At 42.7% G+C, this 25,543-nt stretch overlaps 1 long non-coding RNA gene across 1 annotated transcript; it reads left to right on the top strand.

Annotated features, from left to right (window-relative positions):
* The first annotated feature begins 299 nt into the window (after nt 1-299).
* On the top strand, nt 300-23,584 carry LOC116062414. The gene is made up of 4 exons (XR_004107954.1): nt 300-310; nt 3,272-3,286; nt 16,673-16,678; nt 23,521-23,584. It is a non-coding gene; the product is annotated as an uncharacterized LOC116062414 (long non-coding RNA).
* Nucleotides 23,585-25,543: the final 1,959 nt, after the last annotated feature.

Here is a 25,543-nt window from a genome sequence, read left to right as displayed (position 1 = left end):
GTCAAACAAACACAGGACTTTCATTCAGGAGACCAGGGTTCGTGTCCCATGTAAAACAAAAGTCAACTGCCACTTTTTGAAATTTACCAGGATTCTGCGGACCTTAGTCTGTGATGTCACGTTACATCCTAATTTTTGTAGTTTTACGTGACTTATTTTAAGCAAATCCCTGTTGTTTTACTAACCCTAAGTTTTTTTGTTGCCTAAACTGAACTCAATTCAATCAATTGCACAACGTTAACTATGTGTTTAAAAATGCGACCGTTCCCATAAATAGAACTGTCACGTGTCATCGCGGTCTGGTGTTATGGTCACATGTTCAACACTCATATTTGTCATTTTAGGAGTAAATCGATCGATAAACTCGTCGTTTCTTTTTTTTTTTTTAAGATTATTTTTTTGGGGCTTTTGTCTCTTTATTTCAGAGTGACAGTGGATAGACAGGAAAGGTGGTAAAGAGATGTGGGATGACACGCAGCAAAGGGCAGCAGTTCGGATTCGAACCCGGGCCGCTGCAAAGGCCTCAGCCTACATGGGGCGCACGCTCTCACTGGGTGAGCTAGAGGTCGCCCCAAAACTGTCGTTTTTGTATGAGCATGTGTTGGGTGAGTACAACGTTATGATGACTAACAAAAGTAATGGACAATGCTACTTAATTTAAACCTATATTGTGATAAACCCAACTTTCCTTTAAAGTCAAGTATTTCCATTCAGACCCAACTCCTCTGAACTCGGCACTGCCAAATTTGAGTCCTGAACCCAACCTCATTAATTACCATTATCTTGTCAGAATAAGGCCACAGTTTGGCTACACTCTGTCTCTTTGCCTCTTCCCACTGGGCTTCTTCTTAAAACACATGCAATGATGTGAATGATTGGAAGATCGAACCAGGCCCAAGGTTGGGTAGTACAGACCTATTAAGAGGTCGAGCCTCGGTTTTAGGGTTACATTTAGAATTACACTACGGTTAGCAAAAGGGTTAGGCATGTAGTTGGGATTGTTAAGGTCAGGGTTACCAGGGTTAAAGACGGTGTCGCATAGTGCGATGATCAATTATGTTTGTCCAAAAACTCTCAAGACATTAAAAAAGAAAGTAAACACAAAGTTCACAATGTTCATGAATTGTTTTAGTATCCATCCAGGCAAAGACTCAAAGGAGGTGAACTCTCTATTTATGAATGAACTTTAGTTTTGGGAGGGACAATCTTTGCCCGAGACGACAAGCAGCGTAGCCTTCTGCGTGTGTGTGTGTGTGTGCTATAGGACACTGCACGGACTGCTGACTGTTATTCATACACATATGAATGAAAGCTGAGCATTAGCATGCTAACTGCGGCAGTATAGCAGTCGCCCGGTGAACGGCGAGACATTGTTATTCTGGTCCCGTTTGTCGTCTTGCAGAAAGAAGCGGGGATGGAGGAACATTTTATTAAAAAAACAACAAGCATTTACAGAGCTGCAGGAGGGAGGTGTGGTAAGGCAAAAGCCACCCCTAAGCACAGGATTCAATCTTTACATTAATTTTTTTTTGTCTTTTAGCTCCGTGGTGCAACTGGGTGAGGGTGAAATGCTTTTATTAAGCCTTCAACCCTGCTGATGTATCTTTGATCAATCCATATCAGCGCCAGGGTCACTGATGTGGAGCTAATCCCGACCTCAAACAGGGGGGAGGGGATGCTGGAGGGTTGTCAGAATTCACCACCCCTCTCTTTCCTCATCAAATATTCTGTTCCTTCAAAATCTTGTTTAGCATGTTACTTTTTTTTCCCAGCACAGCCTCAAAAATAAAACAAAATAAAGAATTAGAGATAGTTCAATACCATTTCTTGCTTCCCGATTCCCATACCTGAACTTGCGTATTGGCTGATACCGAGTACTGATCAGATACCAGTGTGTCATATATTTTATTATGTGTTAACGGCTGTATACTACTATCCCTGTACGGATGTGATATGATTTCTATCAATGTTTTACGGTCTGGCTCAGGTTAAACCTTTTGTGAAACATGAACAAACGTAAACAATGAACGCAACAGAACTTCATTTTATTATCCACGGGAAAAGAACAAATGAACTACTTTAAAGTAGATTTTCTTCGGGGCTTAATTACGTGGTATCGGATTGGTGCATAAACTCCAGTACTTTCCGATACAGATACCAGCATTTTAGGCAGTATCGGAGACTTTTCCGATACTGGTATCGCTATCGGAACATCTCTAATATAAATATGCATATTTCATTCTGGACCACAGTGTCGGACCAACAGACCGGACACTGCCATTACTGTCTCTGCTTTTTCAGGTTTTCCTTGAAGATAAAGGTATACATTTACAGTTTTTCTTTTGAAGGTACAGTATATAGTTTGTATAGTTGCTTCCAAACTTTAAACATTGAGGTTTTATTGCAATGTTTTACAGTCAATTTAGTCTCTTCCTTCTGATCCTATTCTGCATAGGAAACCTATTCCTGCATTTCCATACTCTTTGCATTTCAACATACGGAGCTCATTTGCCAACATTTCATGAAACCCGACTGCCCTGTCTTGCTCTTTCCCTTACCTTTATCTCCTTCTGTCTGTCGCTCCATCCCTCTCTCGCCTCCCAAAAGTCTTCCATTATTCATCGATTCACCTTTAGCACCTCACCTCTCCTGCTGCCTCTCGCACTAAATCTACTTTGAGACTTTATTGTCCTTGAAATTAGGTTTGCAGCAAAGAGTGCCACACAGTACATACAATAAACAAAATCTACCGGAACATACGAGACACGCATACACATTAAAATGAACAGTGGAAGATTGACTGACCAGGGAGTCGGAGAGCCTACGCCTTCTATTTCTTACACAGTCATCCGTCCATCCCTCCTCCCTGTACTGGAAACCTCGTCTGGTCTGCACTTGTTTGCTCAATTTCAAACTGTAAGATCTAACCCTTTTTTACCTTGTCCATATTCCAAATTCATCGGAATAATAAGAAAAACATCACATTATTAAAACAAGAATCTTTTCAAATTCATTATTTTGCATAATTACCAAAAAGCAACAAATGTTACCATAGTGGAGATGACTCGTGAGTAAACATCAAGATTAAGTACATCATACAGGACAACAAGTATGACCCGACTTAAACATGTAAGCCCAAATTTAAAGCAAACAGCTGGTGTGTGTGTGTGTGTGTGTGTGTGTGTGTGTGTGTGTGTGTGTGTGTGTGTGTGTTGTTTGAGCTCAGGTGGTCATCAATCACTGTACAGATCACAAATCTATGTTAATTAAGAATTCACTGCAGGATGTAAATAATGGAAGTCATACATGAATTTCAATGCTTTCTCTTGTCAGCAATTTGGACACTTAGCCGCCTGAATGCACCATTAGATTTAGTCACTGTGAGGTGAAAACCATCTCATCTGGAGAGGATTGGAAGTTTCTAAGTATTTATCTCCCAGTTTAAAGGTCACTGAGGAGATTTCTAACCATCTCTTTGTATTTTTAACATTCTGCCAGTAACACATTTCATGAGTGGATCTGTGACCAAATTTAAACAGGTAGACATAAATACGTAGATAGATAGATAGATAGATAGATAGATAGATAGATAGATAGATAGATAGATAGATAGATAGATAGAGTTGTGTTCAAAATAATAGCAGTCCAACATCACTAACCTCATAAATCAAATTTTTTGGTAGAAGTAATATTTCTACATGGCAAATAATTTACCAGTAAGTGTTGTAGAGTCATAGAAAACCAACAGACCCACCAGTCATGACATGCATGCTGCTCATTCTGTGTAATTGAATCTGTAATTGAAAGGGGCATGTTCAAAATAATAGCAGTGTTGTGTTCAGTTAGTGAGGTGATTGATTCTGTGAAGAAACAGGTGTCAGTTATGGTCCATATTGAAGGAAGGAAGCAAATGTTGTGCATGCTGGTTATAGTGCATTTCACACTGAAATACTCAGCAAAATGGGTCGTTCCAGACATTGCTCTGAGGAACAGCGGACTTTGATTAAAAAGTTGATTGGAGAGGGGGAAACATATAAAGAAGTGCAGAAAATTATAGGCTGCTCAGCCAAAATGATTTCAAATGCCTTGAAATGACATCCAAAGCCTGAAAGACGTGGGAAAAAACGGTCAACTACCATTCGAATGGATCGAAGAATAGCCAAAATGGCAAAGGCTCAACCAATGATCAGCTCCAGGAAAATCAAAGAAGACTTAAAGTTACCTGTGAGTACTGTTACGATCAGAAGGCTATGTGAAGCAAAGCTATCAGCTAGAAGCCCCCACAAAGTCCCATTGCTGAAAAAAAGACATGTACAAAATAGGTTGAAATTTGCGCCATACACTGAATTCAAGCCACAGTACACTGTGAAGACAGTAAAGCATGGTGGTGCAAAAATCATGTTATGGGGATACTGTGGTGTTGGGCCTATTTATCGCATATCAGGGATCATGGATCAGTTTCAATATATCAAAATACTTGAAGAGGTCATCTTGCCTTATGCTGACGAGGAAATACCTTTGAAAATGGGTCTTTCAACAAGACAATGACCTACAACACACCAGTAAGCGAGCAAAGTCTTGGTTCCAGATGAACAATATTGATGTTATGGAGTGGCCAGCCCAATCCCCATCAAAAATGCTGTTTCTGAGGCCAAACCCAGTAATGCAGAGGAATTGTGGAATGTAGTTCAATGGTCCTGGGCTGGAATACCTGTTCACAGGTGCCAGAAGTTGGTCGACTCCATGCAACACAGATGTGAAGCAGTTCTCAGAAAGAATGGTTATGCAACTAAATATTAGTGCAGTGATTCAAAGTAAAGCAAATTGAGACATTTTTCAGTTCATACAGTGAATGTTTGAGTTTGTAAAGAAAAATGCAAATACTGCTATTTTTTTGAACAGCCTAATATTCCTTTTTCTTCACTTTCTGTAAAGGTATAACACAATTCACATTATTCACTTTTTTTAAACACACTGCTATTATTCTGAACACAACTGTAGATAGATAGAGCAGCTTAGCAAAAGAGACAAAGATATGTGCAAAAAAACCCTGTGCAATACTTCATCAATCAATATATCAATGTCAATACTTATTTAAGATGACCCAGGCTACTGCAGATTCGTTAATGTTTGAAACCTCCGAATTTTGATGGCAACCTTTTGACCCGTTTCCTGCTCTCGTCTCCAAGTGAAGCAGAATTCAGCACAGCCCTCTCTTGCTGTTTGAAGCAGGAAATCAATCCAAGAGTTTTCCCACCAAATCCAAATGATAAAGTAATGTCAAGATGGCACGTGCAGCCCCGTTATGATGGAGCCTCACTACTTTTCTTTTTCACTTTCAAACTTTACTATTCTTCACAAGCTTGTCTCCAATCTAAATTAGGAAAGGTCCATTAAATCACTTAGTGCGATTCGTCAAACACCTACCCACACAACCGTGCACACAGAAATGCATACACGCACCTTATGTGGACCATAAATCGTTGTCTCCATTAGAGTTCTGCCAATAGCACCTCCATGCTGGCTGCACAGCGTCTTTATAGTGTGGCTTTGATGTATATGTGGGCCCGGGCCGAGCCGAGCCGAGCTGGGCGGGCGAGTGACAGAATGAGGTTGGGAAATGAGCGAGAGGGGGATTCACAATGGAGGAGGAAGAGGAAGGAGGAATACTGGACCGGCACCAAACACAAAAGAGACAGAGAGAGAAAAAGAGAGAAGAGAGGCATATATAGCAGAACCTAGAGAGCGTAATACACCGCTGGCATACGATGCACATTCAAAAACAAACGCATTCTCCAGAACGTGTATGTACGGTATTGTAAGAAAATGTATGCACACCAATAAGTGTGATATCTTACGAAAAACAGGCGACCGCCAGCTGGTCACATGACACCTGCTACCGAGCCCCGTGAGTCTAGGAAAGTCTAGGAAAAAGATTGTGGTTTGGATTAAAGAACTCCAAAGGAACACGTATTTCCTGGGTGAAAGTATTTTGTTTTCCCCGGGAAGCGAACTCCTCTCCGCGGCTTGAAAGCACAGTGATCCACCCTTCCACCCCGACCTCCTTTCTACGCCACAGCGTTCTTACACAGCGGCAGTCAATGCGATGCATACAGCAAAAAATACGTGAAATGCTTAAGAATTACAGTGCATTACTTTACTTGCTTTTTGTATGATGGTTAATTGGAACAGCCTGTGAAAATTATAATGGTGTCCCGGCAGCATGACGTGTATGATCGCTGTTTTATTTGCCCCCCGATTAGCATTTCCAGCCTACTGGAAATTGATTATGTCTTCTGTGTGTCAGTGAAATGATAACACTACTTTATGTCATGGCTGGTGTGTTTTGCCTTTATTAAAGGACAAATCCAGCGCAAAATGAACCTAGGGGTTAAGAACACGTGTACCGAGTTCGACCATTCTCTGGGATATGTTTTCATGCTAATCGAATGTGACCAGTTTTAGCCCAGACCCCTAATTAGCTTATAACGCTAGTTGTCGCGGCACGGCTAAAGTAAAAAGAAATTTCTATACCACTAACAAGGCTCAAAACAGCACCACACTTCCACGGTAGCATAATGAGGGTCCCTACATGGAAACCGAAGCATTGAGAACTTTGTAAGTGTACAGACAGTTTACGCTGTGCAACGTGAGCTGAACTGTCACTTGAAATCTCCCATGGTCCATGGTTTCCCAATGGGTCAATAGGAATTACATTTATGAAATGTAATTACATGGAAATGCATGAATTATATCTGTTTATTAAAATATATGCATGGCGTTCATCATTCGACTGGTCGGACTATTTTCCAAAGATGGCGCCCGCCTGTATACGTGAACAGTACTGTCTTTATAAACTATCTTTTTAATAAACTGTCTGTACACTTACAAAGTTCTCAATGCTTTGGTTTCCATGTAGGGACCCTCATTATGCTACCGTGGAAGTGTGGTGCTATTTTGAGCCTTGTTAGCGGTGTAGAAATAGAGATTTCTTTTTACTTTAGCCATGCCCCGACGACTAGCGTTATAAGCTAATTAGCGGTTTGCGATAAAACTGGTCACATTTGATTAGCATGAAAACAAATCCCAGAGAATGGTCGAATTTCGGACACGTGTTATTAACCTTTAGGTTCATTTTGCGCCAGATTTGTCCTTTAAGATAGATGGGAGAAGTGAGGTAAGAGTAAGGAGAAACAGTATGAGTCATGTCCCAGTTTAGGAGCGAGATCTGTCAAAGGATGCAGCCCATGAACGTGTGTCCTTCAGAGGAAGTGAAGGCCAGGCTAAACCATTGAACCAAATGCAGGCGACACAGGCAGTGTAGGATAAATGGTCTTCCCTCGATCAAGTGGCAAGTAAGAGGTCGTCAACAAATGTTCAGTCCAAGTGAGAAAGAGCTCCAAAAGGTCAAAGGCAGGTAAGGAAGTGTTACAGGCTCAGACAGAGAACTGAATCAGTGAAAGGGTGTAGACACTGCAGCTGGTGAGCAGCAAGTGGCAGGGAGAGACTGAGCGAGGGCAACTGGGGAGCTAATGAGGAAATAGGTAAACAGCTGTTGGGATCAGGTGGACAGGTTGGTCAGGTTATGGCTAGTCTGGCACTGCAGGATCTATCTCCACAGTGCTGGGGAGTAATGTCTGGGTATACCATAGATACATAATGGGATAGGAGAAAAAAAATGCTCTGGGTTATTTGCATTTCTTTAAACCAATCACAATCGTCTTGGGCGGTGCTAAGCGCCGGATGCAATGACGGTGCCTTGGGCGGCGGTAAGAGGAAGTGCTGACTCCCTGTGACTTAAAAACTTTGTTCTGACAACTCAGCCACACTCAGTGGCTGAAAGCTCTGGAAAAAGAGCTGAGCTCTGAACTTGTGTCCTCACTACTTGACATCAGCCTGTCAGGTAGCCTGACTCCCTACTTTAGCCCTTATTGGCACCACAAACAACAAAACAACCTTTTCTAATAAGAATTGTGGGAGCTCCCCTCAGACAAGGGCTGTCAACGAATATCCTAAATTTGAATATATATTCGAATAGTAAGAAAAACAGAATATGGAAGAATATTTGAATATTATAAAAGAGTTAAAAAAACGGCACTGCCGCAGCTATCTGCCTCGCGCGATCGTTCGTTGGCCTGTATAATTGAGCTCAGCCGGTTGGGAAGAGAATTCGTAGCGAGCAAGTTGATGATGTTCTATCAGGCGGCTGCCGGTATCGGAAGTAAACAAAACAAGTAGTGCGAAGAAGAAGACGCCACAAAGATGCTATCAAGAATCGCTGATTGCAGAGATAACGAGAAATTTCTGGTCGGTTACAGCCGACGCCAATATTTTCGGATAAATTCATGGAACGGCTAGAGACTAGGTTGTTTATGACCTAGTCCTACTTTGTGAGACCTTCTTCCACAGCGCAGCGGAGGAAGGTCTGGCTAGTCCACACAGCATTCCAGGATGAGAGAAAAACTTGCTCTGGTTTATTGCCATTTCTTTAAACCAATCACAATCGTCTTGGGTGGCGCTAAGCACCGGGCAGAGCCACGGTGCCGCTGCAAAATAGCCTCAGGAAGGAACTTGTTTTGGTAGAACGTGTACGTTCAAAAGTTGTTTTAGTCGTGCAATAGAAAACTCAGATTGGACAGATAGTCTAGCTAGCTGTCTGGATTTACCAAAAATGGAACAATCCCGAAAGTGGAACGTCGTGGATATAGACTATTTATGACGAGATCACAAATGGTTCCATGACGGCAGTGTAATCCGCGGCCAGCCCTGTCTCCTGCACATAGCAGAGAGTGAGCAGGAGAGACATAACTTATGTCACACAAGTAACGTTAGTTATGTCTCCCATTCTATTGGTTTGCCCTCTTATGGACATAATTCCCAAAAATAGATATGCAAATATTTTCAAACCTCTGTGGTTTCTTAGATCGAATATTTCGAACGTCATTTTTGGCCAATTTTGGAAGCCCTACCTCATACAGTACACCGCTGCTGGAGAGCGCTATGCTCTCCCTCCGGCCTGCCCGGGAGCTCTAAGCCTGTCGTAATTGCCGTTGTACTGTGTGTGTGTGTGTGTGTGTGTGTGTGTGTCTGCTGCAGTACTGTCAATACGTGCTTGATGGCTGAGCCGGTGACAGCCTCTCTTCTCTCTCTCTCTCTCTCTGTCTTTCTCTCCGTCGCTCTCTCTGCAGCAGCACAGAGGAGATGGATGGAAAAAGAGCCGGCCCCTCAGCAACTTTTATCTCCCTCTCTCCTCTCCTCCATCACTCTGTCCTGAATCTTTTGCCATTTTCCCCCCTCTGTTCTTCCTCACATTCTCGCTCTCCATCTGTTGCCAGCCCCCTCTCTCTCCCCCCCTCTCTATCTTTCTCTCTTTCTTTCTTTGCCTTTTTAGTCTGAATGAATGTTTCTCGTTTCCTTTCCCCTGCAGACTTGTCTTTCCATGACATCCTTTATGTCTCTGTCTGTCTCCTCCCCCTCTTCGCTTGAGCTTTTAAAAAATACTGTTTCGGCTATACGACTACAAATCTCTCTCTTTATCTGTCTCTCTTGTTTTATGCTCTCTCTCTCTCTCTCTCTCTCTCTCTCTCTCTCTCTCTCTCTCTCTCTCTCTCTCTCGGCTTGTTGCTGCACAGTGTGTCTTCAGTATAGCTCACAGTCATTTTCTTATTGTAAAATATATAATTGTCAGTAGTATATGTGGTATTTCTACCTTTCAACATGCTGATCACCATCCCTTTGTCTTTTTCTTTCCTCTCCTCTCTTAATTTATTGATAATGCATGTTTTATTAATACTATTATTACCATTCCTCAGTGTTTCTCCCTCATTCACAGTTCTTCTCTTTCAGTTTAGTTTGATTCAAGTGATGAAACTGAACCTTTTTCTTTTCTATAGTCCATAGGTGATAGATGTGATCTGCACATGAGAGTGTGTCAGCCAGAGCGGAAATTGATTCAATGTTCAGGGAATTAAATGTCTATCCACACCGACTTAACTCATTTAGTAAGTGCAAATTTTATATTCTAATTTAATTTAAAGCTATCTTGAATGCGTGCCATAAAAGAAGTGCATCAGCCAACACATTTTATTATAGTATATACAGTACCAGATGGATATCACAGTCGGACTGGGAACTCAAACCGAGTCAGTTTTGTAATTAGCGAGTATGAGGTCTGCAAGAGAGTAATACAAAACAAAATGCAGCCATCTGAATGGAATTACAATGAAACGGAGGGCCATTTCATGCTTCTGATTGCCTGGCTTTCACTGGTGATATACAATGCAATTATACAGTCTTGTACCAAGTTAAATATAAAGGGCAGCTGGGTTGTGGGTCGGGTGGGAGTTTGAATTCTAAAAGCACTGATAGTCTAATAGCTACTGGCTAGTTGTGGCTTCAGTTCAGAAAATGTGAAGTTGGAGCTAATCAAAGCTGATGGTCTCCTGCGGGGTCTAAGACCAGTTCATAATCTGCCGTTAGAGCAGACTCTCTCAGAATCGAAATATTATATTATTCTATTCTCTGTATGCAGCAGAGCTAACGACTATAGCTCCCACAGATCTTTCTGAATGTTTCATTCCTCGGTTAACTTCTATAAACTGTGTCTCCACTCTTTCTTTCGGTAGCTTTGGGTTAGACACAGCCTCATGAAATGTTGTGTGGGGAAAAAAAAGTTTTTAAAAAAGAGGCCCCAAAAGGCAGCTTATGTGCTGTGGTTTTGAATATAGATTTCATCCTCTGCCTTGAAATGACAATGTGAAAATATGACAAAAGCATCAGTTGGGACACGTAAGCTTCTTGTATTTGCCACGTAGAGAGGTTAGCTAAAGGTGAAGTTTAAGCAACCATGTTTCAGTTTAACCAATTAAAGCGTTGCCTGCTCAGAGCAACAACAAGAGATTTCCTCTTGATAGACGAAAAAGTATAAAAGATGATAAAGTATAAAAAGAACAGCTTTAATTATTGACACAACAGAAAAAAATAACCTCAAATAGATCATTCACCAAATCAAAGTCCTGCATCGGTAAAAAAAGAAAAAATTTCACAAGTCATTGAAAGTACAAACTCAAGTTAGAATCTTCCAACTTTCACAACGCATTCTGTTGAACGGGGTCATATTATTGTAAGAAAAGTTATGCACACTAAAGAGTATGATATAATTCGAAGACTAGTAGACTGCTGACTGGTCACGCGACATTGGCTACAGAGGTCTATGACACCTAGCGGCGGTTGCTAGCTGTTACAGAGCTTCCTGCTGCCCGCTGCAGACCTCTGTGACAGATCAGTCGTATCAGCGGCAGTTAGTAGATGTGTTTAGCCGCTACAGAACTCTGCGACGCCAGCTACGGTGCTCCTCATGATGCTCCGCGTGGTGCTCTGTCAGGTCAGTGGTAGTTGGTGGGTCAATTACCCGAGAATAGGTGACTGTGAGCAGGTACAGAGCACCGCGAGCTGGCGATCGTTTCGGTGGAGATTACGGTTAAGTTTAGGCAAGAAAAAGTGAGCGTTATGCGGCAACGAGAGTTAGGTTCAGGCACCGAAACGACTAGTTAAGTTTAGGAAAAATGATCATGGTGTGGATTAAAATACTCTCAAGGAAGACACATTGCCTGGGTGAAAGTCTTTTGTTTTTCCCTAGTGCAACAGTAATTTTCGTTTTTTTGTGTCCTGCTGCTCCCGTCGTCAGCCAGGTAATAATTTTTTTACCAAAGCAGTATATGAAATCAGATGTATTACCTATCACCATTTAGTTGTTTTGTGTAATTTAAGATGCCAGATGTAATTATTCCACTATTTTTTTAAACAATGCAATTACCCGTTTGAGCCACCAGGGGGCAGTGCTCCTCCTGCCCCCCCAGCAAACTCCGCGTATGCGGTCAGAACCATCTGCTAGAGGGCCGAAACTGAGAGCTACATGGATAAATATGCACCAAACAAGCCACTTTGAAACTTTGCTCTTTTCATGAATAAAAAAGTTGGGTGACCCCTCCACCCAGACTAAAAAATGTTGGATGACCCTCCCCTCAGCAAAAATTAAAAAGACATGACCCTCCCCTATTTTCCTCCGGTGGTCCATTCCATAAATACCCAACGGTCCCTTACGGCCAGTTTATGCTTCTGCGTTAAATCGATGCCGTTGGTACGTACGTAGGTAAGTGGAGATACGGACCCTACGCCGTAGCCTTACGTGCACCTCTCAAAAACTACACGTTGCAGGCGTACAACAACAGCTGCGATTGGTCCGCTCGGCTGTGGCTTGGTAGCGTTGCATTTCCCCCGACTCATTTCCTGGTTCTCCTTCTCCATAAACAACATGAAATCAAGGAGAGGGTTAACTTTTCCTGCTACAGATTCCCCACCATGGTCAGAAAGAACAGGGGAGACACTTTGTTTCTCTCAATATGCCTCTAGAGTCGGTACTCGCTCCGAAGCTAATCACCGTCACTCTGTCATTCGCTATACACACACTCCTCACGCACACATTCCGGCCCTGCTGTTCTCTTAAAGAGATACGCCTAAACGACGCAGACACCAGCGCGCAAATATAAACTTCAGTCCACTTACGTGGGCTACGGCGAAAGTTCTGTGTAGAGCCTCAGCATAAACCCTGCTTTACACAGAATTTGACACTCTTAAACGTTGTCACCTTATTTCCTGCTTTGCTCCTGTCGTTATTACATCCACTAGAGGGCGCCGCCACCATAAATGTTAATATGAGTCGTGATTGCTGCTTGAACAAACGACCTATGGGATCGTTGTTCAGGGGCAGAGAACCTCAACACGAGAGTGCTATCTATCTCATCATTATACTCTCAGAAAGAGAGCGAATAAGCCTTTTCCCCAATGACCTCATAGTCTTCTTTTACCATTTTCAGCTGGTCTCTCTTCCTGTTGAGTATTTCTCTCCGCTCCTCTTTTCCCAACTTCCCCTCCTTTGTCTCCATTATCTTTCATCCACACCTCAGTTTTCTGATTCTCTCTCCTCCGTCTGCCTTTTCGTTCCCTCCTCATCTCATGTCTCTCTCAGCGTCTCTTTCTCGGGAACTCCAGCTCCATCACTTCCCACTGACTGTACCTTGTGCTGTTATTACCAGGGGATTTGGCTTTGATGACCACTTAAGAGTCAGCAGAGAGAGGAAGAGGAATGGAGAGCAAGAGAGAGAGAGAGAGAGAGAGAGAGAGAGAAAGCAAAAGGAGGTCATGGAACTACCAGAGTCTCCAGATGGAAGTTTTCTTGCTGCTTTGATCAGCCATTTGTCGTGCGGAGCGATTCATCTACAGTGTGGGTGTGAAAGCAATGTCAGCACTGAGTGATTAATGCCACAAAATGTTTTCCTAATGTGGCGAGGAGCCGAGCTGGTGGGTCATTTAAAATATGTTTTCAGAAGGAGAACAAGGTAGATTAGACCCCAGAGCAAAGACAAAAGTAATTTATAACACAGGAAGTGTAGAAGTAGTGAAAAACAACATTGAGAAATGCAAATAGTAAAAACACAAGCAAGAAACAACTTCTGTCTCCTGTGAATTACGCCCATGAAAAAAATTGGAGAATAACTTTTGGTAGAAAATGTTCACAGCCAACATTTTCTTTTAGTTCAGGAGATGTTATCAATTGCTAATCAATTGTGTGACTTTCTGCATAGAAATAGTCTATTTGAAGACTTTCAGTCAGGATTTAGAAAGCATCATAGCACAGAGACGGCACTGGTGAAAATCACTAACGACCTTCTAATTGCTGCTGACAAAGGACTTGTCTCCGTACTTGTCTTATTAGATCTTAGTGCTGCATTCGACACTATTGACCATACCATCCTCTTACAGAGACTGGAACATTTAGTTGGCATTAAAGGAATCGCACTAAGCTGGTTTAAGTCCTATTTTACTGAGCGATCCCAATTTGTTAATATTAACGATAAACCATCCAAATACGCTAAAGTTAGCCATGGCGTTCCTCAAGGCTCAGTGCTTGGACCAATTCTATTCTCTTTATATATGCTTCCTCTAGGCAATATTATTAGGAAACACTCAATTAACTTTCACTGTTACGCAGACGACACCCAATTATATCTGTCAATTAAGCCCGACGAAAGCGGTCAGTTAGCTAAACTTCAAGCGTGCATTAAAGATATAAAATCCTGGATGACCCACAATTTTCTGATGTTAAACTCAAACAAAACGGAAGTTATTGTGCTGGGACCCAAGCACCACCGAACTTCATTATCTAAATATATAGCTACCCTAGATGGTATTGCCCTGGCCTCCAGCACTACTGTCAGAAATCTAGGAGTCATTTTTGACCAGGATCTATCCTTTAACGCCCACTTAAAACAAACCTCAAGAACAGCCTTTTTCCATCTTCGTAACATTGCCAAAATCAGGAACATCCTCTCGCAAAACGATGCAGAAAAACTAGTCCATGCATTCGTTACTTCCCGGCTGGACTACTGTAATTCTTTACTGTCAGGCTGCTCAAATAAGTCCCTCAAGACCCTCCAGCTGATCCAGAATGCTGCAGCACGTGTTCTGACAAGAACTAACAAAAGAGATCACATTTCTCCTGTATTAGCTTCTCTGCATTGGCTTCCTGTAAAATCCAGGATTGAATTTAAAATCCTTCTCCTGACCTACAAAGCACTAAATGGTCAAGCACCATCATACATAGAAGAGCTCTTAGTACCTTATTGTCCCACTAGAGCACTGCGCTCCCAGAACTCAGAGCTACTTGTGGTTCCTAGAGTCTCTAAAAGTAGAGTGGGAGCCAGAGCCTTCAGCTACCAGGCTCCTCTCCTGTGGAACCAGCTCCCAACTTGGGTTCGGGGGGCTGACACCGTCGCCACATTTAAGAATAAACTGAAAACCATCATCTTTGATAAAGCTTATAGTTAGGGAGTGAGGAGTTGCAGCATAGTAGAGTAGAGTAGAGGGAGGCAGGAAGTACAAGCCCGTTCCGGCAGGGGAGAGTACGAGCCCAGTCCAGGGCCCCTCTCTTTAGCCTGCCTCTCTTAGTTATGCTATTATAACTCTAGACTGCTGTGGGAAGCTCCTTCCAAGGACACAATGAGCCGCTCCCTCTTCTCTCTTTTCACTTGTCTCCTTTTGTGTGCATCTTAGTCCCAGAAATGCCAGTTACTAACCTAGCTCTGGGGAGTTTTCTCCCCGGAGTCCCTTTGCTTCTTCTTCACCCAGAACATCGCCTTGGAATTGGGTGGCACCTACACCGGGGTCCTGGGTGCAGCTGACGCTATGGACTTACTACACCCTGCTACGCTCTGCGATTCCCCGCAGTGTCCGACTGCGTCCTGCCGCGTCCAACCGCGTCCACCCAGGCTGCTGTGCCACACTACACCCCTTAACGCCCTGCTGTACCCTACTATGACATGAACTACTACGACTACCATTGTGATCACTGTTTCACTATCTTTATTATGACTATTATTGCCACCATTCACCACTCCCCCAACTGGTGCCGTCAGACACCGCCTACCAAGAGTCTGGGTCTGTCCGAGGTTTCTTCCTAACAAAAAAGGGAGTTTTTCCTTGCCACTGTCGCAATAGCTACTGCTAATGCTTGCTCTTGAGGCAACCACTGTAATAGTTGGGGCTTCGTAAACTACAGAGTGTGGTCTAGACCTACTCTATCTGTAAAGTGTCTCGAGATAACTCTTGTTATGATTTGATACTATAAATAAAATTGAATTGAATTATGTTCTGTAGTCAAAGGGCAGAGGTCGGTGGATGGTTGGGCGTACCAAGCAGATTAAATACGGCAAGAGAAGGCAAGAGATTTCATGTCCCATCTCATGAATCAAGTGGGCATCATTACTCAGCCAAAACTTTTCCAAAGCTTTACCAAGTGTTTAATCTGCTGAAACATAACCATTATATAACATAATAAACCTTAATCATGTATTAGTTGCAAGGGACAGATATTGTAGTGAAAACAAGTGAAAAATGTTGACAGCAAAGGTTTTTCAGGTGCATACATGGTTTTTATTGTTACATTGCTTAAAATGTGCTACATTGCTTAATGTGTAATTTAGGCAGCATTACATTTATTATTTTATATATTAACATAATTGATCAGTCTAACGTCTAAGGCGAAAGGTTTACGGCCGGCGTGGTGTTCCTGCCATAAAATTACGTCACTATGGCTGCCGTTTCCAGCGCGAAGGCTCCGCAAGTTGTCGCAGCGCGTGGTTGTGCAATTCTGATTCTTTAAGTTCAGACCACAGGGAGTCAAACAGACTTAAATATGTGTAAGAACGAGACACCACACTGGAAAAACAAGAAGCATTTTGCTGGAGAGTGTGGAAAAAAATGAGATGTCTTTGTCAAAGCTAACAAGAGTGTTTTTAACAGTGTTAGAGGCAGACAGCGTTAGGTTTGAATGATAAACAGAACCCAAATGCAGACAGACACAGAGCCAGGAGGGTGAATATAACAGGCAAGTCCAGGTTTCCAGGGTGGAGAACAGGTCAGGTGAATTCCGGGAAGAAGCGAGTCCGTCATAGAGAGACAGTAGGCCGGCTAGCGGTGGGGTCCAGTGGTGGTGGTTTGGTGTATGGCAGGAGTGGAGCAGTAGCAGGAGTCAGGTTCCAGTGGCAGCTGGAGGCACAAGAACAGGAATCAGGAATCAGGACAGGCAAACATACAAGTAGACTTCAACAGATAGGCAAAGGTTTGTCTGGAGTGAGACTAACTGTGGCAGTAAGGTCTATGATCTGACGCAGAGTGAAGGAATGACCGGGTACATGAAGCAGAAGTTGATTGTGGTAGATGAGAGGCAGCTGGAACCCTGACTCTCACACACCAGACTCCACTGCTGCAATTAGGACAGACAGAGGGAGGGAGAGAGGAGAGAACAAAGAAGCTACCTAGGGGCAGCGGCCCTAACAGACAGTCATTTCCATTTGGAGATAAATGATAGTCACGTGAATAATTAGAGCAAATAAATGCTTTCCTTTCCTTCCGTTGTCTCCTCTGCTACTTCTTCCTTATTCACAGATGATTTAGTTTGTACGGCCCTTGGTGTTTCGGACAATGTGTTGAGCATAAACGTCTCTGTGCATGCTCGTAGCGCGCACCATCTACAGAGGCCCGATCTGTGGTGTCGCGCACGAGTATAACCAAAGCTTAAGACAGAAATGGCCTGATCGGACGCCTGGGTAGCACACCTGGTAGAGCGGGCGCCCATGTTCAGAGGCTCTGACCTCGACGCAGCAGCTCAGGGTTCAAATCCGATACTTCAGATTTATTTTTCAAAGGCCTCAAAGATGCTTTAGGTACAGAATGTCTGGTCTTAAAGAGTGTTCAGGCCCATATCAACTATAAGATAAAATACAATTTTAATAAAAAGGCTTAGAAATACACGTATAGGGCAGCCCAGTAGGTATAAGGTACTAATATGTAAGCATACGTAAACAAACGAACAAAACAAAGTTTGGCTGCAGACCTCGAATATTGCAACCAAAATTAAACAGGTTGTAAAGAAGGTAAGACAGCATAACCCCACATATTCAAGAGAGTCTGCTGTGTTTGAGGGAACACGATTTTCTGTGAAAAGACCCAAACTAATCATCACAGAACACACATAGCGTGCATGTGGAGCCAAGTGGTGCCAAGAGAGAAAAACGCAGGGGAGGAAAACTGTGAGTGTAAAGTTGTGTATTTAATGGCTGCGCAAACAGAACAGAGGATTTGGGTCTGTGCACTCTGAGGCTTTGGGTTTAAACTCCATCATCTCAAAGGGGTAGAGAAAATAATGTTAAAGGTACCCTGCCACACAAAACTGTTTTTACTTGTATTTTTTGAAATATGTTAGGTCCATATGTGTTTGTGTTATGTTGTGAATGTGAAAATGAACTGCTACCTCCTCTGTCAGCTCTAGCTACTGAAAAGAAATAAGCTGAGAAATCAGGCCAATTACAAAAGCTGGTCAGTCTGACGTCATGTTGCCTGAGCTCATTACTATTCATGAGCTCGCCCAGTTGCGCTGGGTAAAGGATGCTGATAGCCAGGCTCTCATTGGCTAGCTGTTAGCCAATCAGAGTCATATACCTATGTCTATACCACGCTAGAATGGCTTGAAACAAGGTAACCAAGGCATTTTTTCCACAAACAATGGGTCCATGGTAGAACTTCAGACATTACCACAAAGTAATGAAATCCATGTGGCAGGGCACCTTTAAAATTCCATGAAAAAGTAGGCCTTAATAACAGTTGCAGATGCTGCTACAAAGGTAGATCATGTTGTGTTTGATGCTAGTTAGCAACTGCTAGCTTGAAAATGAGTCTTAAAATCAGTGTACCTATCACATAACTTTGATATGAGTTTTCAAAACACAGAGAGTGATTGAGGTGCTGCAAATGCATTAAACAAATATTTACATAATTTAGAAACTGTACATACTTCTCAGTAACAGTGACCTTTGTGTTTGAAAAAAAATAAAATAAAAATATGCGTTGTCTATTTTTGCATCTTACAAAGACTAACGCATTTTTATTCATGAACGGGTTCCTAAGATATCGTACAAAAACTTATGGACAACAATTTGTAATTTTAAACTTTCAAAAAACATCATATTTTTGTTGTACTGCACATTGCTGCAGCTCCTCTTTTCACCCTGTGTGTTGAGCTCTCTGTTTTAGCTACAGAGTGAGACCTCTCACTTCTGTTCCATCTTTGTTGGGAGTCGCACATGCGCAGTACCTAGGTAAGGACTACTAGCCAGTCAGAAGCAGAGTATGAGGGCGTGCCCTGACAGTATCTAGGTAAGGACTACTAGCCAGTCAGAAGAAGAGTATGAGGGTGTGCCCTGACATTAGCTAGGTAAGGACTACTAGCCAGTCAGAAGCAGAGTATGAGGGCGTACCCTGACAGTACCTAGGTAAGGACTACTAGCCAGTCAGAAACAGAGTATGAGGGCGTGCCATGCTAGCAGCTAGGCAAGCATTATAACATGTGTTACAAAGTGACGCATGTTTGTCCCTGAAGTAAAGGCTGGACTACAATAGAGCTGTTTGGAGCAGTTTGTGAACAGTGTTTTCTGTTGGAAATGGTAAGTCCCTTTGGGGTGGACTTTGTAAACCTATTACATGCACAAAAAAAGATATATAAGACAATTAAGAAAAGGGGAAAAGCCAAAAAGCATAATATGAGCATTGAACTTTAGAAAAACGTTTGTGGTTCGGGTTGAAACACCGGCTCCCTTAAGTAGTACTTCCGACAACTCATTATAATAATCATACTATTGTACTGTATATCTCATTTTCTAATCTGTGCCAGCTGCAGTGTTGTCTGTCTCACTCTGTCCATTAAACTGCTCCCTGTTCATCAGGGTTTTGTTTCTGTCAGGAGGGAGAGAGGCTACCTCCACGTCTCCGTGCATACAAAAGACATCCGATTGATTGCATATCTTAACTCCTCTCAATTAACTAACGCACCGCCTTCTTCTCGAAGAGACACGTCTCCAATGTTCACGCGAAACCCAAACTAAGGCTCATATAGACGCATCAGTTTGGAGAAGTGCACCAGTAAATGGTGCATAGCCATGGCAATAGGACAGAGCCAGGGCTACACCCTGAAGAAACACAGTTTCCCAAAGGGTATTTGGTTTGGACAGGCTGCATATGCCAAATGAGACTATTGTCTTATTGTCTTATGCGACCTCCAACTACTCACAGAGAATACCAGAGTGAACAAAGTACTAATACTGGCATTTGTTTGCTGAGGACATACACGTAAAGGTCTTTTTCCGGACACGCAATCCCTTTAGTGGTCACGCAAATAATGAAAGCCCTCTGCAGACAAATGAGAACTACTGGTTGGTTGGTTTAAAGGACAATTCCGGTGCAAAATGAACCTAGGGGTTATTAACAGATGTGAACCCACTCTGTCTCTCTCTGGGACATGTTTTCATGCTAATCAAATGTGTTTGGAGCTTGAAAGACGCTAGTGCGGACCGCTGATTAGCTTACAACGCTAGTATTCGGGACACAGGGAACGTAAAGACAAATCGCTATTTATACCACTAAAATGTCTCAAAATATCACCAAACTTCAACGGTAGCATAATGAGGGTCCCAACATGTTAACCGAAGCATTGAGAACTTTGTAAGTGTACAGACAGTTTATTGAACGAAGAGCTGCGGGAGCTCCGTGAAAGGGCTACGAGAGAGAGAGAGAGCTACCGGTAGTCAATGCCGCAACACAGCTTCGTACTTCGGGAAACTGGTGGTGTACCTGCGGACATTGTGAAGGAGTGTCTGTGTTGCAAGGAGTGGGACCTGTTGCGTCGCGATGCCCAAGAGACGCAGTGTTTTGTACAGTCTGAAGATTTCCCCTCTCTGATAAACAGGGCTGTACTTAAAACTTTTTCGGCGACCCAGACCGGAGGGACCAGATGGACAGTTATCCACTGAGTAAGTACACTAGACAAGTTATGCAGAGTGCGATTATTTCAGATATATTGAGCAAATTGCTTTTGATTTTAGTTTGCATCGCCAGCTGTAAGTCACGACTGGTTTCCAAGACGGCGGCGCCATGTAAACATGAACGCGAGTGTCTTTATAATTTTTTTTAATAAACTGTCTGTACACTTACAAAGTTCTCAATGCTTCGGTTAACATTTAGGGACCCTCATTATGCTTTGGTGATATTTTGAGCCTTTTTAGTGGTATAAATAGCAATTTGTTTTTACGTTCCCTGTGGCCCGAATACTAGCATTGTAAGCTAATCAGCGGTCCGCGCTAGCGTCTTTCAATCTCCAAACTCATTCGATTAGCATGAAAACATGTCCCAGAGAGAGACAGAGTGGGTACACATCTGTTAATAACCCCTAGGTTCGTTTTGCGCCGGAATTGTCCTTTAAACAATATATTCTGACATTCAGGAGCAAATGAGGCAGTTTAAATAATATCAATAGATAAGACAATATTTATATCTTTCAGTTTGTAGAATTTCTCAAAGCATGTGACAGAAAGCTCACACAGGGTAATGGACTCACGAATGCACGACTCCATCTTGATGTCAAAGTACAATAGTTTATTCACAAACTGTATCAAAAAACAGGCGAAAGTACCAAAAACTCAGAGGCAGAGATCAAAACCAGAAGACAAACTCACTAGAAGCACACAGTGAAAAACAGCCTGGAACCTTGACACAGCCGGTACAAGACGAACTGGCACAAAACTGAGGAAAGGGTCAGGTATATATATATATATATATAGACACAGGGGAGACAATTGGGCACAGGTGCAGCAATCACACATGGGGGGAAGGTAGACAAAGACCATGAAGTGAAGTGACCTAAAACAAGACAATATGGTGAGTTTTAAAATAAAACAGGAAGTGGCATAAACATACAGAAATACACATGAAACAAAACATGACCTAATGAGCGGGAAAAATGCCTTCATGCCCCTTCAGCAGAGATGGGAAGTAACAAAGTACAAATACTTCGTTACTGTACACTTTTTACTTTTACTTCCTTACATTTTTAACACGAATATCAGTACTTTCTACTCTTTACATTTTACAAAATTGGCTCGTTACTTTAGTTTCAAATAATTTCAGTGGAGTTACCGTTATTATTTTTCGCGTCATCAATACTGAATTCAATCCAGTTGGATGGGAATATATGTAGCACTTGACGCACCACTACAAGATGACTCGACAGATTCGGCGGCATTCATTCGCGTATGTAGGCAGTGGCATATAAAGAGCCTTTTTTCAATGTCCACTGAAGTTTCTCAGCTTGCACTCTAGTAACATTTGCGTGGTCCAGGTAGCTTTGCATAAAAAATATCATTCGCAAGGCTACTTTTACTTTTATACTTTAAGCAAATTTCCAAGCCTGTACTTTGTTACTTTTACTTGAGTAAAGAAGTTAAATCAGTACTTCTACTTTTACCAGAGTATTTTTTAACACAAGTACCTGTACTTCTACTTGAGTACGGTTAGTGAAAACTTTTGCCATCTCTGCCCTTCAGAAAAAAGTCTGATTGTGATCGGTTATTTGAAAGTCATTCAGTCTTACATAATTCTGCATTGTCTTGGTGCAACCTTTTTGAGCAAAAGACAATTTCAAAGGACTATGTTGCAGTTTCTGTAAGAAGAAGAAGACATACTTTATTAATCCTGCAAGGGGAAATTACAATTACAAATGACATTTTATTTCACGTTTTAAAGCTCTCTGCTGTGGTTCGAAAGGAATCCAAAATGAACCACTCTCTGGAACCATACAGAACCTTTCATATTAAGAGTCAGGGAGGGAGGAATAAAAAAGGACGAGTCGTTGATGTCACAGGCGTTCCTGCCAAGATACGGAAACGTCCCCACAATGGACAGAATGATTAGTCACTTAAAGCAGAAAGAAACGAAGAGTCGACCAGGTTGTTCAGAGGTTTTTCCCAAGTGGGTCATACCATGACAGCAGCGTCCCGTGACATCATCGGCTCCGCCTCCACTGTCCGCTGACAGAGTCAGGCCAGCGGGAGGAGGGAGTGCTGACTCTCGGTGGTAAAAGGTGATTTATACGCTGCGTAGGATTCAGATGCCGGCAATATCGCAGAGGCAAGGGCAGAGGAGGAGGAGGAGGAGAAAGAGGACGAAGGAGAGATGAGAAAAAGGCGGAAAGCAGAGATGACAAGAGATGAAAATGGGAGAAGAGGGAAATAGGATGATGCAGATGTGGTGGAAAAATAGATTAAGGGAGGGATTTGGTTGATGTCATATGATCCTACAAAAAGATGAAAGATGAGAAGAAAGGAAAACAGAAGGAAGGAAAGGAAAAAAAGATCCAAAAAAAAGTTGGATTGAAAGGAGGCAAAAATGGAACAGAGAGGCAAAAATGTAGACAAGACAGAGGAGAGGATGGAACGGTTAAAAAAAAAAGAATGAATGGAGATACAGAAGGCATGGGAAAAGATAAGAAAACATGGTTGGAAAAAAAGGATGAGGAAAGATGTAGATGTAGAGAGGGGGGAGGAACAAGTCAAAAAGACAGGAAACAAAAAAGAAAGGGCTAAAGAGAGGTTTCAAGATGAGGTCAGAGAAGGAAGAAGAAAAAGAAATGTAAAGGAAGAAAACACAGGAGGAAAACCCTCAGGAGTAACATGCAGAGGAGAGAAGGGAAGGTTAGAGGACGTGAGTGAGAGAAGGCAACAAAGATAGAAAAGAGGAGGAAGATGAAAAGAGGGCGTGGGCACAGATTTCGGGGGGGGGGTTGCAGGGGATATGCCCCCCCCCCCAATATTTAGAAGAGATAGATTTGTCCCACTCAAAAAATATGAAAGATAACCCACTCCCCAAAAAACGAGAACTGTGTCTATACTTGTGCTACATTGGGGGGTTAAAGAACGCAACAGAGCCGTGAAAACTACAGATGTGATTTATGTAGATTTAAACTTTGGGGCTTTTGGCTTTAACAAGATAAAGCTAATAGATGTTGTTGGGATGTACATGACTCCTAAAAAAAACATCCCGAAACACGTGTGATGACCTCCAGATTTAAGATTTAAGATTCAGAATCCTTTATTAATCCCACAATGGAGATATTCACACTGTTGCAGTAGTAAGGGATAGGGGGAAAAGTACAAGACACAGATAGGCAAACAATGAATAAATATAATCGATCTTGAAACGAAACCTACGCCCTTGGAAGAGGGCATCATAGGGACATGAGGGAGAGGAGTGGGAAGGAGAGATGTGGTGTTGGGAGCACAGAGGGGACAGATGCTGCTGTCAAATGTCTTACTAAAGCAGAGCTGACAGGATTGGTCCGGACGTTTCACCTGAGCTGAGGACCACTGCAGCCTCAGAAGCCCCGGCTCTGTTTCCCAACAGAGGAAAACACCAAGTATGACCACTGCAGCGTGTCCACATATGGTACTTCACAATTAAATGATACAGGCATAAGAATAGAGGCTCTAGGCTGGAATTGTACCAGGTCCGTTTTTTTGCCTCGAATGTCTCAGCGGGCATTCTCCATTTGGATACGATTCCACTTCCAGGATTGCTCCGATGCCGCCGGAAATTCTGCCGGATGTCCTTCTTTTCGGCCGGATGTCCGTTACTCTCAGCTTTCTTTCGTTTTTCCAACTTTTTTTATTTGAATTTCACAATAAATGACATACAGCGGAGGCCATGGTGAACGAAGCATAATTGAGACAGTATGTAAATTCCCCTCAAGTCCCTTACCCACCTAGCCTAGAAATCTAGACGCACCCTAGCGGCAGCAAATGTAATTTGCAGCCAGGCTTGCGAGCTGGAAAAACCAAATTCTGGTCAGGTCAATCACATCGTGTATAGAGTTGGTGGGCGGGGCTTAACATAAGGACGGCAGAGTTACGACGGTTCCGAGTGAATTCCCTGCTACTTGAAAACAAAGAAGATGGCTGCTGCTGCTGGCGAACAGTGGTCTTTCGAATCGGTTTTGACCGCGACTCTGGAAGACTTGGAGTTAAGCACCGAAGTCATTCTTAAAAAAGGAAGATGTGTTCTGAGTTTTGCCGACCGGATACGGCAAAAGTTTAATCTATCAACTAGCGTTGCTCTGGTTGGCTATTGCGTGCAGAGGGAATTTGAAAGACAACCGTTTATCCCGCCCCTCGGATTGAGCTCCGTCAATGGTGAGTTCCCAGACCCAACATCTTGATATGGGTCTGGCTTGTCAGGCTATTACCCATCCAGAAAAAAACCCAGATCAGGTCCAAACCAGATGGGGACAAACGACACAGACCCATGCACACAGACAAATACACACCAGTAAGGACATACAACATCCAAAAGATAAAAATAAAAAATAAACAAATAAATAAGTACATAAATACGTTGAGTGGAGCAGTCCTCCAAGTCAGGAGATAAGCTGAGGGAATCAACGAGTTCTAGGAAAGGGTTCCATGTCTCTGGGAATGTCGAGATAGAGCCTTTAAGTGAAGATCTAAGCTCTCAAGCTTCAAATTGTTGAGCACCTCTTTAATCCAACAGTCATGTGTAGGGGGGCGGGAGAGCCTCCAGTTGAGCAAGATCAGTCTCCGGGCTAGCAGAGATTTAAACGCCAGGGCCCGCCTCAGGACAATAGGGAGGTCAGCGTCAGGGGAAATGCCAAAAATGGCTGATAAAGGTTTAGGGAGGGATAATGTGATTGTAGGCTCTGCTCATGGTGTCGAAAACGCTCATCCAAAAAGTTGTTAATTTAGGGCAAAACCAGAACATATGAGTGTGGTTGGCAGGAGACTGGTTACACCTGTTACCTGTTACACCTGCCTGTGGTGTGGGAGATCTGGGTTTGATTCCCACTGCGATCCATAAACCAATGTGTCCCTGAGCAAGACACTTAACCCCTAGTTGCTCCAGAGGCATGTGGCCTCTGACATATACAGTATAGCAATTGTAAGTCGCTTTGGATAAAAAGTGTCAGCTAAATGACATGTAATGTAATCAAGCATTGAGATCAACTCGCTTGCTCTCAACTATCTTGCTCTTTTCAATATCCTTTTTCTTTTTCTGGGCGAAGAAGAAGACTCCTGTTCCTGAAATTTTA

This window comes from Sander lucioperca, chromosome 1 (assembly GCF_008315115.2).
Source record: "Sander lucioperca isolate FBNREF2018 chromosome 1, SLUC_FBN_1.2, whole genome shotgun sequence".
NCBI classification, from domain to species: Eukaryota; Metazoa; Chordata; class Actinopteri; order Perciformes; family Percidae; genus Sander; species Sander lucioperca.
This window is presented reverse-complemented; position numbering and strand designations above follow the sequence as displayed.